Below are 20092 nucleotides of genomic sequence, written 5' to 3' on the forward strand. Positions count from 1 at the left end.
GATCCGCACACTCACGTTTTATTTTATGAGATTTTCGTACAAAATATTTTCCGATGAAAATTTTAAGCGCAAGGCCCCGAACAGTTGCCCCGTTTTGCCTCACCCTAACGCCGGCCATGGTCCGAACAGAACCAATAATAATCTAAAAAATCGCCGCGATGCTCGTACGTTGGCGGTCTTCGCTCCGGACCGGACTCGTTACGACACCACATTATTGGCTCGATATTGGCTGTTTACACGCGCGCCACACACGGTTTTCACGCGTTCGCAAAATTCATCCCTCGGGAAACATTCGTTGCCGTTGCGCGCTTAAAACGAGGACGTTCGATCGCGTTTGACGTTCTCGGGGGCGTACAGGCTGTCAACAGGACTGCGGGTGCATCTGACGATGATATTTGTCCGTCGATATACAAACACCCGCGGTTGGGTACGAGAAAACGAATTTCCGCCGTCGCCCGTACTACCTCGTGCGACTAGTGTGGCGTGACGTTACAAGTGGGCGCGAAAACTTGTAAGCGCGTGCGTGCGAAGAACAACCGTTTGTTGTTGAAAACCGACGCACGCCGCAATGGGAACACGGTGTTTTTTTTTTTTTTCTTTTAAATTTTTTTTAACGTTGCCAGTGTCAATAACCCGATTTGTTCCGACCGTTTGAACACAATGGCATTTTCTTCCCGGATACTCGAAATTATACACATTAGTGCTTTTCGATCGCGCGCGCCCGCCTATACGTTTACGTTATTATTGTTATACAATTTACATTACAGTACTAACCGCGTACTCGGCCGTTACACTGTTCTCCACTCTGCCGGTGTACCGGGTGAACACCGGGTTCCGAGCGAATCAAAACGATATACATCACAACGAAACCGTACGCGCGTTTCGTTAGTATTAAACCGTGCGCGTGTTCAAAACAAAGTGAATTCGCTTTGAAAATATTTAAACCCGAGCTTCCGCCGGAGCCCGCACGTCGTTCGGTAATCAACATTATAAAACACCGTTGACGACGGGGCGAATGTTCAATAGTTTTTAACAATAATAGTATGTGCTCAACACGTCCGTCGCGACACTAGACACGTACTGCAGGCGTTCTCGCTGGACGCATCCGTCCTCCTACCACTTTCGAATTCAATTGTTCTGACGGTACGAAACAATTAGTTTTCCACTTGTTTGATGGTTTCCAGGGTTTATTCGACGGCGGGCTTAGTCGACGACCGCAATTAATTTTTCTTACCTGCAGAGGTCCCTAGAATGTTACACGAAACAAAACTTTTCCGTGCATTTCAAATACTCGAAATCGTACGGGTGTATCGTGAAAATCAGCGATTTTATTACACTGCTCTCGTAAGGATCATCCGGCCAGTTGCTCGAATATTTCAGACTTTTGAGTCCGTTTCCGCAGCCCGCCGGACTGGACATTTTGAAACTCTCATGAAATCAAACTGAAATCAATCCGTGTAGCGTTTTTCTTTTTTATTTTTTGCATGACGTTCTTTCTCTTGCATACACGGGTTGAGGACCTCGTCCTTAAATTGAATTTGCGGACCGTAAAAACAGACGTCGCTGCTAAATTCGCGAGCCCTATCCCTACCTAAGGTTCGCCGATTCGGATTGGAGATAAAGCCATCAATTCATGTGCACACAAACGTTGAAACGTTCGGTACGGATAGGACTTTAACATTTCGAGTTCGGCGGGTCGTGAAAATGGACCTATTTCAATCGTCGATGTGAAATTCCGATAAAAAAATACCTAGAGTTAAATCCACCGAAAACGATAAAAAATATCACGTGTATGTACTATCAATCGGAACGTGATGTTATGGAAAAATCCGACTTCAAAAGTACGAATATCACTTAAGAATAAACAGTTATTAGCGAGGATTGTGCACTCCGACGAGCACGCTTATTGTTCGCACCATAATAAGTGTGTACAGTTTGCGTGACGCGCCGCTCAGTAGTTGGCGGGTCGTACGTAACGCAGTACACATTTCGTTTTGAGTTACACATATTTCCGAAAAAGGGGATGATGTTATTATTATTATTGCTATCGTCGTGACGAAAACCGAGCAAACGTGTCAGCGTTTTCATCGAATTTACCAAACGAACCTGACATTGTATAACAATCCTTGCACCGAGTACATAACGTTGTTAAGTTGAACAGCTACTCGTCGAGTGCGGTGTACATATTTATAGGGATATAAAATCGTATTCGAATGTCTTCCTTTTTTGGTACAAAAAAAAAAAAAAAAATAAATAAGATAAAAATAAACGAAATAAAGAAGATTCCTATGCGCTAAATTTGTCACAATATGTTATATCACATTTTTTGGAAGACAAACGAAAGCTATAAAGGTGATTATAATGTAGTAACCGTTTGTTTCACGTCGTCGTGCGAAGGACCGCATGTCTCATATTTTATGTGTGTGTATTATGCGATTTAAATTATTAAGCTCCACGCGACATTTATCGATGCGGAGAAATCGTGTGTACAAAACGTTTTGAAGAAAGTCAAACGCATATGCGTTACGTTTCGAAAAAATTTAAAATAATAAAAATACAGTCCAACTTGAAAAACATAATAATTCGTTCCGGTGAGTCGTGTCACATACGACTATCAACCAAAATGCAATTCAGTGTTTGACCAACGTGTATTGTTGTAGTTTTAAACAGTATTAAACAACGTGCAGTAGATTCCTATGTAATATACACTTTTTGTTGACAATACCGTTGTATAATTATTTAAGAATAATAGAAAATAGAGAGTTCCAAATTTACCAAAAATAAAGTCATTGATACGTTGTTCGTTATACGTGTTCGATAGCAAAAATGTTCATACATCTGATGTTTAGTCAGTTCGTAGTAACGATAATAATAATGATAGTTATAATTTTGAAATGCGATTGTTTTACAGTGCACCGTGCCGAACGCTTTATCAATCAGCTTGTGTACGGATACCTCCTATACGGTATCATAATATGCGTTCGTTACGGTTATTTTCATCTGTTCGAGTATAATGTGTCGATTCGATATTGTGTTGAAAATTAATAAAATTGATTAACAAGAGTAAACATATAATATACGGCCTGCGGTCGCTTAGAAATAAGAAAAAACGTGTACGTAATGTGTGGGCAGGCAGGTATATGTATATAGGTGTGCGTACGATAATAACATTTCCAGCTGTCATAATCGGACACCCAAGGCCTATATATTTTCGTATTTAATCGATAGCGCACAATACGCAACAGCAAAATGAAAGTGAGCTGTAGCTAATCAACGTGTACAATATTGTTGTAACACGTTTATGGTAACTCGACATTTCAGTACACGTCTGCGATAAGATTTTATTTTTGCCGTTTTCGCCGTTCTGCCATGGGCCCGGCGAGAGCACAACGTAATGCGCGTACGGCAACGTAACGTAAAACGTTGTGTGTTGCTCATACGAATTCACATTTATTCATTTCGTCGATTATTATAATCATATCATCGGGTCGGTAAAGCTTAAAATATATCATTGTACCGTTTGTACTATGAGTCCGGTACATAGTAATGTTAACAGCGTATAACAATGTATACTAGCTGAAATCGCCATGGACATAAATGTTACCGATTTTAGATTAGCGAAAGATCGCCGTATTCTCCGATGGTTTTTATTTTTTTTTTATTTATACTATATTGATTTACGTATATCACCACAGTCGGTAATTATTATATAATTAATTATATATATATTAATCGAAATTATTGTTTTAAAATGTCGATTAATCCATTATATTACAAGCTTTAATAAGGTCGCGAATATATTATTAAACGTGTATATTTTTTTTTTTAAAGAGTACATATTATAAACGGGATGATCATTATATGTTTTCATACATGTGTAATTGTAATTTATCGTATATTTAAGCAAATCGTGTTCTATTTTTAAATCCTTTTAAAAAGTCACTCGCAAAAACCGCAAGTAAAATGTATTTTATTTTAGCCTTGTTAATTTAGATATATACACGGTTTCGTCATACAACCTCTATGAATATTATATAATGTAAAACGTTTGAAGCGGTGAAAATAAAAGATTTGTTGCTCCATAAAGTGTACTAAACCCCTCATAAATTCGAATGAAATCCGAGCTTACTGCCAAGAGGTCTGCTTAAAATAACGAAATTAGGCATTAATCTGACAAATGCGCGCAACAGTATACTTTTCACATTTTCAGTTATCGTGAAACATAAATTTCGATTTTTCGATCAATTAATTTCCCTACGGATGTGATTCATACTGATTCTCGCTCATTTACTTAAATCATAGATAATGTGACATTTTAAAAAATTTTGTCGTTATATAGTATTTAAACACTTGAAAAAGTGGTTTACCGTGTTATTTTATAACTTGTTCGTCTACTTACCAAAACGTAGTATTGGTAATTAGTTCGAACATTAATTGACTGTTCTCGAATACAATTATTTCGAATTGGGTTTGTTTTTTATTTTATACAACACGAATACAATATTATTTAATATATTCACTTTGATTTTCATTATGTGTAGTCGGAGAAGTTTTAATAAATGTCATTTGACGATTTCAACTCGGACGAACTGATCTCGAGAGTTTATAAAGGAAAAAAAATGTTTCGACGCAGTAAAATAATAAACATTTGTTTATTTTTTATTATTAAAAACAAAGAATTTTACAGAAAATGTTCATTATTAAAAAATGATAGGTTCCAATGATGGCTTACTTAAACAATTAAAAACTTTATTGGATTTTGTACAGCACACATAACTCGGATGAAAGTTTTATTTTAGTAGCACGCATGATGTAGGCACGTAATGTTTATTATTGGATATTGCGCAAAAACGTATTTGTAGACACTTACAAAGAGAGACAAATAATGTAGAAAAAAGAACTATTATTGTTCAGTATATAATATGTGTTGTTAATAATACGGATGATTAATAATACAAATATATACTAACGAAACGGATTAATAAGCGGTGCTCATACACACACACACAGTGTACGGTTACTGAAATGTTAATATCGGCGAAAACCATATGCGCCCATCACACATTTTTATCAGGGACTAAAATTGTGTGCAGTACGACACATTTTGTGCAATTTGAAATGTTAAGTGTGTAGTACAAAATTTAAAAGCGTGTTGTGGTTCTATTCTTTATACTCGCCTATTATGGTATTGAGCTTTGATTAGGAGGGGGGAAGCAAGTTATAATTTTACAAAATCTTATAACAAAAAGAAAACAACAATTTTTACAACACAAATTCAAGTCGTCTATTTTTAAAATCGGCAAAAATATCAATAATATGATCTATTTGATCTAGAATATCTACTTTATGGTATACATTAATTAGACATAATGCTGATAGTCATCCTTGAACGAAGCTAGGTTTTTAGTCTCCGAAGTATGGAAAAACTCCTTTCAACCGTCATACCTCTATTGCTCTATCTACATACTTGTGCGTGTCGTATGATAGTCCATATTATAATATGCATTTTTCTTTAATAATATAAATTTTTTATAAATACGGTACGGGCTTGTGGGGGCGTAGCCCCTAGGCCCCCCTGGAGCCACCCCTGGGCCATATCATAGTACAAATTCTTTAAAAAAAAAAAAAATATATTTATTGATACAATATTATACCGGGTTACAGGCTAAAGCGGTACCCTGCCGATGAATTTTTGCTACAGTAAATAAAACTTAGTGTGAATTAATTGAGTGTTGTTCAACATAGAAATCCTGGATTTAATGTTAATTATTGTCATATTGACTCATTTTTTTAAACCCAAAATGTTAAAAAATTTATAAAATTTAAACTATATTATTTAGACAATTATTATTCTTTAATAAAAAGTACTATTATAGAATAATATACTAATCTACTTAATTTAAGTATTTATCAAGATAAAAATAATGTATATTATGAATTCCAATGGCAACGTTATTTGGTATAGCGCTGAGTATGGGGTTGATGATAAATGAGGGGAAAACTAAATATATGATAGTCACGAGAGGTAATCAGTTAGACCAAAACAGAAGTTTGGAGATAAAAAATTATTGTTTTGAAAAAGTAGAAAGCTTTAAATATCTGGGAGTTGATATAAATAGCTACAATAATTACTACGAGGAAATAGAACTGAGAATAAAAGCTGGAAACAGGTGTTATTCGAGCTACAAAAAACCTTTAAATCTAAGTTACTATCAAAGAAATCAAAAATGCAATTATACAAGGTTTTAGTAAAACTAATAATTTAATACGCATGCGAAACGTGGCCAACGTTAAAAGAGGATAAAAGAAAACTGGCAGTCCTAGAAAGGAAATTCTTACGACGCATTTTGATCCTAAAAAAATTATCAAACCGGTGAAAATGAAATAAGATCCAATAAGGAAATTAAAGACCTGTGGGGAGAAGAAGACATAAAACAAACACTTAAAGGAAGGAAAATGAGCTGGCTTGGACACGTATGGAGGTCCAATGGCATAATGAAGGATGTGCTTAGCTGGAAACCAGAAGGCAAGAGACAGCTGAGCAGACCGAAGAAAAGATAGACGAGCCCAACTAGAATTTCCCGATACTAGAGGTTGAAAACTCGGAGGAGTTAGCGAGTGATAGAGAGGAATGGAGAAGATTGTGTGGAGTAGTGATGGGCCTTAACGGCCTTTAAAAGCTGAAGAAAAAGAATAATGTTTTATGCGAAATGGGCGCATATGGGCTATAAATCGGCAAGTAGTACATTATCTTTCGGGCGCATCTGTCTACATCCCTGGGGGCGCAAATGTAATACTCTGAGGCGCAAATAGGCTACAGCCGTTAATATTATATAATATTGCATGGAGTTTAATTCTTCTAGGTTATCTGTTTTCGAGGTATACGATTTCAAACAGTTGATGAAGTCAGCTAAACCTAGGTTCATGTTGTACTGCAATATGTGGCGTGATGAAATCTCTACAATTGGAAAGTTTTAATGAAGAAGTAAGAAATGTTCTTGATAAAAAAACCATCAAAATAGTGGGACTGCAAAATAAAAATTAAAGTAATAGAAAAAAAAAACTAACCCCGTAAAAACAAAACAAATAATTGTTAAAACATTGTAACCAGTGTTATGTTTAGATAAAAAAAAATTATCTAGATATTGATAAGATATCTGGATTTAAAATTATCTAGAAATAGATAGATACTGTAGAAATTGAATTTATCTAGATATAGATAGATAAAATCACTTTTATCTTGATATATATAGATAAAATCACTTTTATCTAGATATAGATAGATAAAATAATTTTTATCTAAATATTTATATAAGACATCAACGTTTTCATCCGTTTGTAAGTGAACTCTTTTGGTCTTGGGTAATGAATGTATTGTGTAATGAAAATAATATGGAGACACTTTTAAGCATATTAACGTAATATAAAGTAGAATCATAAAAGACGATACCGTTTTGCTCCTTCCATGGTGCGTCAAAAAAATTGTTATACTATTTAGTTAAACAAAACGTTTTTGTGAGAATCGAACGCAATACGTATATTACGTGTGTTGGCACTTATCACGCATTTTCAGATGAAATATTATATTCAACGAATTTTTTTTTTAGCGAGTGTGTAAGTTATATTATTATACGTTGTATGTTTATGCGAAATTCTTAATGAAACGTTCGAACTGTACGTGTACAATATATTACATGATCTGTTTGAAGTCATTGATTTTATAACAAGGTATACAATATATCTAAATATATTGCTTTCAGAGTTTTAAAATAATTGAGATTCGCGCATGCGCTCTCAATAATGTCAACAAATATTGCTAAAACAACGAGCTTGGCATGTTATTCTAATGCTTTTCATCCTATTACGAGGAAATTAAGAAAGGATAATCGCCGCTGTAAAGATCGATTTTCATATTTGATCGCGTCCGATTTGGGTCTACGATTAGTAATCTATTAATTAAATATACCACATCGTTGTTTGTCTAACTGCAATTGATATTTCCTGTTGACGATTCATTAGTATAATTAATCTTCTATTAGCTGCTGTGCAACGAGTAAATTCGCTAACATTTAACAACAATATAATCATTGCTATTTAGTTTTGATTTACGTGGAAGATCCTCGCTCTAAAATTATAACCATTTTTTTTTATCTTAGGGCCGTTTAAGAAAGAGGTTATTCAGAAACACGCTATGAAATAAGCTCCAGAAATGTATAGATAAGATAGGTACAATTTGCATTGGTAAAATCTTTATAGTCGAAAGAAATGGTAATACTCAACAATAATAATCCAAGTACTCGAGCCGTTTCGATTATTACATAACATGTTAGGATTCAATAAAAATACTATATAGTTTTGAATGCATGCTCATCAAACGCATATGCGGAAAAGATAATTAAAAACTTGTAATTTTGTTCGTCGAAACTGTATTGATTTTCAGGGTTCAAAGAGTTATAATTAATAATAGTGCAGGGCAGCGTATTACATTTTATTCCAATGATAATGTTGCAAACCCGTATATTATTGTAATGATATTTTAGTGGACCAGATGTTACGAGATTTACGGTTTTTTTACCCTTGTTTTATCGCAGCTATTTATGATGGTGGTAAACATATTTTTTTATAATTATTTTCAATACAATTATAAAACGAATGGATCAATATTTAATTTGAAAACCTTCTGAGAATAATATTTGAGTTATACATTTCCCTATTGAAAAACGTAACTATAAATATGTTAGGTTTTCAACCGTTAAAAAACGTCTGTAGCATAAAATAAATATCCTGTATTCTTAGCGAGTGTATGCGCGTGCGCATGTATTAAGTAATTTTTAATATATCTTCCTTCATTTCTTTTTCGGTAAACCGCTAGATGTCCCAGATTTGAAGACGGAAGTTCGAAGAGTGATCAACGAAATCGAGCCAGGCGTTTGTGGGCGAATCATCCGACGACCGCATAAATCAATGCCACTACTCCATGGGCGGACATATACCCTGGGGTTATTTCTCACATACTAATGGGAGATGTTTTCCAAGCTGTCTGCTAAAAAAATTTAAATTTTCAATACATTTCGTGAATTTCATGGCGTTTTTAAATCCGTACCGATTTTCGAAACACATCTGACATTACGCCGTGTTGTACGCACCTGGTCCCTCGGACCATTGCACGACGCGTGCGTTCATCAGCAAAAGCGCGGAAACCTAACGGAGCCCCGGCGGCAAAACTTTCCGTCGTCTCGACCGTCCGGACGCGGTCGCAGACACTGCTCGACTTGGCCAAATCAAAGAAGTGGGACTCTGTTTACTTTTAAAAAAAATAGCGTCCCCAAGACTTGTTGAGCGCTATAATTATAACGTAATAACAGTAAGGGGACACTAAAATTTCTGAATAAATTCGTTGTGGGGTATTCCGCCCTCGTGTGTTCCATCTCAAGTCAAGCACTGGTTACAGATCGATTGACTTCGGTTGGATATGGCGACGTAACGTGAAAACGAGATCCGAATGCAAATCGACGTCGTCCGGGATACGCATTTTCCCACTTATCATTTGTCCACGATCCGATGTGATTGTAAACCGCGTACGTGCACACCAATTGTCCTCCGAGCGACCCTGAACCGGGTGTGTGATATACCACTGACCGAGCGTGCGGCATTTCCTTCAAGACGAAACGACCATTTTCCCGACGATGTACGCGTGCACTGAACGTCTATCGTCTATTCATATTTTAGAAGTGTCGTCTCAAAACCATTGTGTACCGGTATTTGAACCACAGACAAAAGCCAAATTGAAAACTATACCGGTTCTAAAACCTGAACCTTTTAAACGGTACGAATCAACCTTTGTTTAGCACAATTGATCAGTTAACAATACCATGTTTATATTTACTCAGGGATCTATTATTATAATGTTTATGTCTATAACTCTCTTTAAAATACCTCTTTAAATGTATTGTACTTCTAAAACATTTATTTCATGTATCTTTGTCGCAAAACAGTACCGTTTGGAAATTTTTTCCCCTGTATAGATAACTGGAATCAATATTTTATCTATTTCCGAAATAAAGCGATGATAATAATAAAGTAGACACTGGTTTATTATTATGGCAAACGATGGACGAGTGAAACGGTCCATCAATTGAAAATTATATCTTGGTGAGACTGTAACTTTCGATTTTATAACAGCACCTCTGTGTTTTGATTCTTTCGCAAGGGATTACGTTGATTGGCAGCAACGTATTGTAAATTAATTTTTCGTTTACTACAGTAAAATTATTATTATGGTACACTTGAACAGGTATTTAACGGGACGATGGTATATTATACATAGTATATTCGCTAGACAAGAAATAATATTATATCCTACTGATAACATAAATCAGTACGGAAATTCTCTGGAACAGGTACCTCTTTTTTCTTTTCAAACAAAAAACCGAACCAAAACAATTTTTTTTTTTCTGAGAACTGATACCGGAAGTGGTAACAATAAATTCAAACGGTTCCAGTCCCTTATTTAATCTACATAAATTACGTAGTTATAGGTATTATGCTACGGTGATAAATTTTAACACGACGTCTTACAAAAAGATTGGTATTGGAACTTTCAAAATATTATGAAAACGAGAGCAACTGAACAAAAATAAGAAAGGTTACGTACACGTAATGCATATGGAATAATATGTACGATAATATATGTATATGTTTATGTTATATATTATGCATTATTTATGCAGGTACATACTCTTATAATACATAATTTTATTCAATTATGATAATAGTTTAAAAATAAAAATAAAATAAAATTTGTACACTCTCTTTTCAAAGAAATTAGTATTTTATATCCTTCCAAAGGTTTCGTATTTTTGTGGTTTTTATTTATTACTGAAGTTCTTTAAGAAAAATAAACAAATAATTCACAACTATAACATATATTACAGACTCGCAGTATTACTTAGTATTTATGCAGTACTTATATACAGGGCTCAGGACTTATAGCACTTAAAATCATTAAAATAAGCCCTTAAAAACACCATCTATCAAGCACTAAAATAAGAATTTAAAAAATTTAAAATTAAGCAAAAATATTTATCAAAAAAAAAAAAAAAACTATAAAATTCTAACTAAAAAATCAAACAAAATAAAAATAAATCTTCACTTTTAAGACTTTAAGAACTTTATGGATTTTCTAAAGAATTTTTCTCAAAAATAAAATGTAAACTGTTCTGTCTGTTCTTGATCATTCTGACGTTTGACACTCTCGTTCTATATACAGTGTTGGAATATCTTTATTAACCCTAAAACGATGCCTTGGACGACGACGAACTATGTGACAACGTAAATAAGATAAGAATGAATTTTAATTTTAATTCGATCAATAACGACTTTGCAGGAAAGAACTATAAAAACGTAAAAAAACTAGTTAAATAAGTAAAAATAATCAAAAAAAACTGGAAATAAGCATTTTTTTTAAAAATTGCTGAAAAAGTAATTCAAAATTAATAATTGTACGTGTTATAACACGTATTATAACTAACGTACGTGTTATAACTTGACATACACTTCTATAGCACTTTATTACATTTTAAGTAAATTCATAAAAATAAGTAAATGCTTTAACTCCCGTGCTCTGCTTATATATAAACTACACGGAAAACTAAATAAATAAACATAAAACTGAAACTAACTACTTTTTTTACTAACTAATTTTCTAAGTACTTGCATTTGAAAAAAAAAAACATGAAAATCGGTCGAGTAGAATTTCAGGTATAGCTGTATATTATATATATATATATATATATATATGTGTATGTGTGTGTGTGTTTGTGTGTATAAATAAAAACATGCTAAGACAGTTATAAATCTTGCAGAAATATTTTCTTCTTTATACTTTCAAATACAAAAGAAAAGCACACACATGTGCTATGTGCATATATTCTTATATTTTTGTTTCTGCAAAAAAAGAGAAAACTGCAGTACCATCATATAAGTTTGTTAGAGTTATACGTTAGTGTATATTATACCAAACTTCTATGATGGTGATAACAAAATGATCTATTGATTATTTATTAAAGCATACAGTGTTGGATTGAAAATAAATTTACTTTAAATTATTAATAAATTAAACTCCACATTGACTACATCGCATAGTCGAATAAAGTTATACGAAAAAATGCAAATGAACCGTATATGCTTATATTTATATATTAATAAAACGTAAGGCGATTTCTGTGGACAGCTATACCTGAAATTCTACTCGACCGATTTTCATGTTTTTTTTTTTTTTTTTCAAATTCAAGTACTTAGAAAATTAGCTAATAAAAAAAATAGTTTTAGTTTTATGGTTTATTCATTTAGTTTTTCGTGTAGTTGCGTATCTACGGGCATTTCTATTTCCGATTTTGTATAAATATAAATATTTTATTTTCGATTTCGTCACTAACAGAGAACAACAAAAATGGAATATCAATTAATTCTAAATTTAAAGGAGATGGAAATTTGGTTGTTTGGTACGTAAAAAAAAAATATCAAAGTGTTGGAATAAATGTTGATGACTTGGTGATATATAATTTGGAAATACATAATGAATTTGTCATTAGTGATATTTCGTATAGACTATCTATTGATAATTATAATGATTAAGAATATTTAATGATCACAGATGGTGAATATACTGGTCACGTGAACTCGACTGCATTAGCCGACTTTATCTAGATAATACATTTCGTGTGTATAGATCTAATGATCTTACTGAATTATAAATGGCCGTACGGTGAACCCGGTTGGAATATAAATATGCAATATAATGGTAAACGCAAAACTGTCATAAGATGCAATATTTCATGCGTGAATATGTTAGTTATCGAATGATTAGGTTAGGTTAGTTACTCTCCCATGTGGTGATTTTAATCCAGTACAGAGAACAGGCAAAATGGCCCAACGACTATTTAGAGTAAACCAAAATGAAAATAAATTTTTCAAGTTTTTGTTACAAATTGTTACGAATACTTATTAATAAATCCTGACACGGACGAATATTCAATTGCAATAAAACCACCATTATTATCAAGTGATTTAATAAAAGACGTATTTGGAGATATTGTTTTGAGTTTAAAAAATATTTTTCACAATTTGCTGTTCTTGCACCTAAAAATGAACATTGTGATGAAACAAATAATACAATTGTTATTATGTTGCCAGGACAAGAAAAACGCTTTTAAGTTCAAACACAGTGTCAAAATAATTTGACCATTTTCTGTTTCCTGCGGAATTTTTAGATAGCTTACATTTAAATGGTTTACCTCCGCACAGTTTGGTATTTAAGCGAGGTGCAATTGTAATTTTATTGAAACATTTAAGTGTAGTGTCCGATCAAATGAATGGTACAAGACCATTCTTGACTTAAAATTCTTAAAATATAGAAATCTAGAAATCTTAGAATCTATTCTACTTCTTTGGATTCTCAGGCTTACAATCTACTAATGGTCAAGGAACTGGCCAGCAAATTATTATTATAGAGCGTACTGAAAAATCGCGTTACTATGGCAAAAACACTACACTTCGTGCCCCCATCAAGAACTTTTAAGCCTCGTGTTTTATTTACTTTTTATTCCCAATAATTTTATTCCCAATACTCCACCATAGTGTGCGTGAATTTCCGAAGCCGACCACACGGTTTTTTCCTTCCTAAAATTTATCGGATGATTCGCGGATTCTTCTTATCCCTCGTGGCGTTACGCTACCGCGTTATAGATACCCACTGCAGTAGACAAACGCGAATTAATTAAATGAAAATACCGAACGGATACGATCGGAACGGAAAAAAAATATCGAAAGCGTATATTTATTTGTTGTAAAGTTTTCCATAGTTTCGAACGGCTGCACTGCCAGTTGTGCCTTCTGCGTGCAAAAGCATTCAAAGGAAACACGTAAAACCAACAGTGCTAGACAATTTTTCGTTTAAAAATTGAACTCGTTCAAATAATATTGAAAAGACGGACGCGTTCATTTTGCTGTTCGTTTAAATTGTTTTCGTTTTATCTTTATGAATCACCTACCCGCGTTACTGGTGGAACGGGACCTTTACGGAAAACCATAAGGTACATTTCACTTTGTGTTTAAAACCTATAACGTATGACGATAAACATTTACCGTTCGCACGTACACTTTTAAAATGGGAATCGATTTGAACGCCCCGAAAATCGCCGGTACGCAGGGGGGGGGGCGGAGTACCCGGACTGATTTTCACTAATCTTAGCCGCACCTCCTACTATTATTACGTTATAATTATAACGTTTAACGGGTTTTGGGGACGATCTTTTTTTTTTTTTTTTTCTTTTTCAAAGCAAACAAGAGATCGTTAATGTTGCCAAGTCGAGCACTCTGGTTGCGGTACGCACCCGATTGTAATTCCAGTTGCGAACGCGCGCGGAAACGCGTGACCCAGCCGTATTGTGTTCACGGCGCGTACGACTCCGCGCGTCGCACGAGGACGGTGGCCGGGTATCGTGCGTTGCGTGTTCGCTTGCTCTCGTAAAAATGTTGCTGCACGTGTGTTCGACAAAAAAAAAAAAAAAAAAAAAAAAAAAAAAAAAACGAAGAAATAAATATATTATAAGTATATTCCGTAAACAACACGTTTTCCGGTCGCGATATAATTGCCGCGGTGTTCGCGACCGGACGAACAACAAATGCGCGGTCCGACAACAACACGCGAGAAATTTAAATAAAAAACAAAACATGCGTTATTCGCTGGTTGATGCGCGTCGGCGGGTCGGCCGCGGCGCGTTGGAAAAATTGTAGAAAGCGTGTGCACCCGCGTACACCACCTGTTATTACGGTGCGTCGTTATGCGTTTTATCGTGCTCGCGGTTTTCTTCGCATTGTTATCGTTGTTCGTTAGACGTGTTCCGTTGCGCAGCGACGATTTTCCTGTTGCACTTCGATCGGTATACGATTGCTCGCCGGGTGATGGCGATGGGCGGGCGATGGGAGGAGGAGGAGGAAACGCAGTGCAATAAAATTAAAACAACAATAACGATATATATTATAATAATGATAATATTAATAATTATCACGGTACATGATATTATAAACTCGGAGATTTTTTTTTTCACGCGAGCTCCGACGTTATTTGCACGCGCGCGCACGCGATTTCACGCGTCTCCGACCCCCGGAACGTTGACGGCCGATCCGCTCTTGCGTTGGCGGCGTACGTGCCTTTTGCTCACAACTTTGGCCGAATATAGTTCACGTGTACTTGCGCACAATGTACGTTTACGCACGAGGTCGTTCACTCCTTCGCCGCGTCCCGATCCGCTCCACCGCCCACGCAATTCCAATAACTCGAACGGGATCTTCGTGCCGACCGTGATACGTGCTATCGTGTTACATACCAGTATTCATCAAATGTACCGGGGTTAGTTGGTAGGATGCCGGCAAAAAACAAATCATCTCCAAGACGCTTAATTTGGATAAATTCAGTTTGATACGGAACATTCGTCACCGATGTATGTATTACGCGTACAAGGGTTATCGTTTTAACAACGTCGAACTAATCGAATAAGGTTCCGAGCAAAGTATGTTGATGCACGATGAGATGCGCATACGATATCGGTATGATATCCGTTATTGAAACGGTCGTATCTTATTTTCCGTCGTATTCCAGATCGTAACCAAAAGAAAATGTATTTTTTAGACACCTTAAATGTATGTTATCATTTTCGTGCGATGCGTAGCGGTCCGTTGCGTATCTGCAGCCATTGTCCACGGCTACGCAACCGAATTGTTATCATGGCGCGCAAACGTATTCTTTATTTTCATGTTTCGTGTGATTTCCAAGTCATGTTCTCGGTGCCACAAAGTTTCATCAAGTACTCGCGTATCGGTTTTAGTGTGGTGGCACCGAGGCCATTTCATCGTCAAATGGCCGCAGCTTTTGTGGTGAATGTCGTCTGCATCATCGTTCTACCTGTTCTGTCCGTTGTCCTGTGGGCTGGTACCGAATTCCGTCCCGGGCCCCCTATGGTTCCATAACTGAAGACCGAATTCCGTCCCGGAGGCGGAGCAACTATGTCTGAATTCCGTCCTACTACCTGTAACTATGATATATTTGGCAGTAATATTTTCCTTCACATTTTCTCCAGGCTTAGGACTGGCAGCTTTGCTGGCATGTTTAAAAATGTAAAATCCGGCAAAACAGTCTTGTTTATTTATTATTGACATACGGAGCAAAAAAAAAACTCCACTTACAGTATATGCCATTTATGTATAAATATGACAGTCATATAAGTATTTTAATAAATTTAAGAGTATAAGTATAATATATGTTATGTGTAATTAGTATTTAAATTATTTATTTTTTTTTTAATTATTATTTTTTAGATTTGAAATAGGCTGGTAAAAACTTAGACGACACCTGACTTTGGTATACACAATACATAGTATATAAATCGCTTACGTTTTTATTGCGAATAATTGTGATAATACAAAAAAACGATACGCGTGATGTCAGGTGAAGTCTCTTGAAGTTCTATAAAATTGAACTTATATTAATACCGTCCAAGACTAGTCGGGACGGAATTCGGACATAGTTTATCCACCCCCGGGACGGAATTCGGACATAGTTGCTCCGCCTCCGGGACGGAATTCGGTCATTTTCAGCAACCCGGGACGGAATTCGGCGATTGCCGTCCTGTGTATGTGTGTTTTTCAAGTCTTCTTGTTTCCAGCCATCTTGTTCGTACCAAGTATTTTCTCGATCTACTGTGAATCAGTTATTGGTAACTAAAAAGTTTTTGTTTAATATTCGTCAATTTCGTTTCCCTTTGTAAGGTGTTCATCATTACCAGATACTGCATTGATGCTGAATAACGTGGTATAATATACCACTGGTATATATTGTAATGTGTTGTCCGGCTGCAGCAGTCGAGTTTTGAGTTGTTCGCGGGGCAGTTAGCGGTTCGTCTGCTGTGTGCTAAGCCGCTCGTTGTTTTCTATTTTATTAATTATCATATTGATGGTAGTATAAAAATGACAATAATCACTATTAATTGATTAGTAATAATATGGAATATTAAACAACTAGGCACTAAAAACGAAATCAAAAACCGAAATCAATGTAGGTTTATTGTACGTAATATAAAAGATGTTCCGTATTAAATAACACAATATTTATTTCGTTCGTATAAATTGATAAAAAATATATTAAAATACGTGTTATGTAAAATTAGAAAATTAAAGTTATTATTACTTCTTAGCTTATTCATATGTCAAATGGAAGAGATACAAGAAGTGTAACATGTATGTATAGTATTGTGCACTTGTAAATTTTTCTCAGTGATAACTTTTTTCGAAATCGATCACATATCTATAAAAATGAATCACCCCTGATATAGAAGATTTTCTGCGCCAACACCGTGTCATATACGCAATAAATCTAACACGTCGTAGATCATGTACAAAATCTAGAATATTTTTTGAATTTTAATCCCAAATTAATTCTGTAAGGCCACATTGCGTTCAGTACGTTCAAATTACGAAATGTTTACTTTCGGTTCACATAAATTTATTTTGAGTAGCTGTTAAACAATAAACGACGTTGCGACTTTTCCCTTACTTGTATACACTTTGCAAAAACAGCAGTTTCCCAACCTCACTGTTTGCTTTAAAGATAATAATATTAATTATTATTATTACTATTGTAAAAATAGCAATAAAAGATAATACCGCATAACACGGATTGGAATAATAAACAATTTGCAAATGCTTGGATTTAATTTTATAATGCTCAATTATTTCTACTTAAGGTGTCAAAACCAACTGCAACACGGGTTTCACCATTTGAAAAATATATGAATTAGCGCGTTTGTTTTGAAATATTTTGCGGGTTAATCCGAGGGGCCTCGTGGGTTATTGGTATATTTTTATAGATCTTTTCGTTTTTATCATATTATCATTATTTTCATCGCGAGGATATTCAATGATGGCGGGCCGAAGTTGGCCCGTGGGCCGTAGTTTGGTCACTACTGGTTTAGTTCAATCTAAACATATAAAATCTAAATACCACTCACTCACTGATCGCTGTACCTCAAAAACTACGTAACGTACGGACTTGAAATTTAGAATAGAGGTTCTTCTCATATTTTCACCGTCCATTTAAGAAAGAATTTTCAAAAATGTTGCGTATTAGTGGAGTAATTAACAATTATAATTATTCACCGCCATGGCGCGCCAATACGTATTGTGCGGCACGGCGGCCCGCGGATTTCTAGCTGTAAGCAACCTATCCTTTTTGTCCGTCGTTGTCGTGTAGATAAGAATAATTGTTCTGAGAAGTTTATCGATAAAAATAATCTCATGTATCGGGCGTACACCAATACTCATATTATATAGTAGAAATATAAAATCCAAATACTCTGGTTCACTGATCGCTGTATATCAAAAACAAAAAACTTCTTCAACGTACGCATCTGAAATTTGGAACAGTCTTTCTTCTAATACTTTTACCTTGCAATAAGAAAGGATTTTTCAAAAATCGCATATTTAAGGGTCGAAACAGTTTTGGACTGGATGCATACATTTTTTAATTTTTTGGTTACCTAGGAAATATTTGATTTGTGTAATATGTTGATTTTAATAATCACCGATTAAGAATTATGTAAATTATTAAACTGTATAACAACATAATCAAAGCCATCATTTTAAACGGAAAATTTAAAGGTGAACATGTACTATTACCACGCATCCCAATGACTCCAACAGATAAGCAATTAGAATTCAAGCTTTTGTAGTTTTCAGTGCGACTCGCTTTTGCAATAATCATTAACAAATGACAAGGAAAATTAAAAGAATATGTGGACTGAATTTTGAAAATGTATGCTTCTCACATGGATAATTGTATGTAGGCCACACAGGCTCACGCGTTAGAAAACCTTCTGATTTATGTGTGTACGTATCACAAAAGGAAAAAACAAAAAATATTGTATAATCCAAATACACTTTAATAAATAGCATCTATTTGAAACCTCGAATCGTCAGAATTTTCTCAATAAAATTAATAAATAAAAAAATAATAATCCAAAATAAATTGAACAATGTTAGAATATTAGTTTATGCTTAAATATCGTAAACAGAACGGGAAGACGTGATAGACATGACCATATTTAATATTTACTTATTATAATACATAATAAATTAATATTTTAATCGTTATTTTGGGTTATTTATACTTAAAAAGGTATAGGTTCAACGGTAACACCCAAAAAGAGTTGAACACACACAATTTTTTCAACGGACAACGTCAGGTATTACTCCTCATTGACCATCGCTACATTTCAAAACTATATGAACTCGAAATTTAACATGGTGGTCTTTCCAATATTCAATACAAGCAATAAGAAGGGATTTTAAAAAAATATCGGATTCAGCAAATACGGTAATTCAGAGGTAATTCAGCGTATTACCAAAATTACTATACTGATTCATTTGAACTTTCGTTTTATTTGTTTTACAAACACCAACAGTTACACCAAACTTGGCTTTAAATAGTGTAAAGTAATAATCCATTAAAACCTATGTCACAGCCAAGAATGTTCCGTGCGAAGCCGGGTAATTAAGCTAGTACTGTTATATATCTTCGAATGTTACGACCCGTGGTAGCCGTCAACAACATTTTCGTTCTTATTGCCATCCTTGCTTGTGAAGCCTTTGACGATTCCAACGACAAATGATTTCAATATAATTATTATGTTAAAAGTAACATCACTGTTATTATTATTATAATTCATATTTCAATAAACACTACTACCAGTCGCAAAGGAGTAAACTCAGGCACACATGCACGCGAGTAAACGGCCTGTTTTAATAAAGATAATGACTACGATAATAGTGTAATGTCTGTAATGATAATGATATGATTACCTCTTCGACGTGTCTACGTTATAATGATAGTAATTTACTAAAAAAAAAAAAAGTAAAAAATATATCATAAAAAGCATTTTTTGTAAACAAAACATAGAATTTTGGCCACGTAAAAATATATTTTAGACCACTGGTTGACTTTTCTAATCGATTCACCCATGTTCTACGGGTAAGTTCT

Source organism: Sipha flava, unplaced genomic scaffold (assembly GCF_003268045.1).
Source record: "Sipha flava isolate LNK unplaced genomic scaffold, YSA_version1 87_pilon_pilon, whole genome shotgun sequence".
Taxonomy (NCBI): domain Eukaryota; kingdom Metazoa; phylum Arthropoda; class Insecta; order Hemiptera; family Aphididae; genus Sipha; species Sipha flava.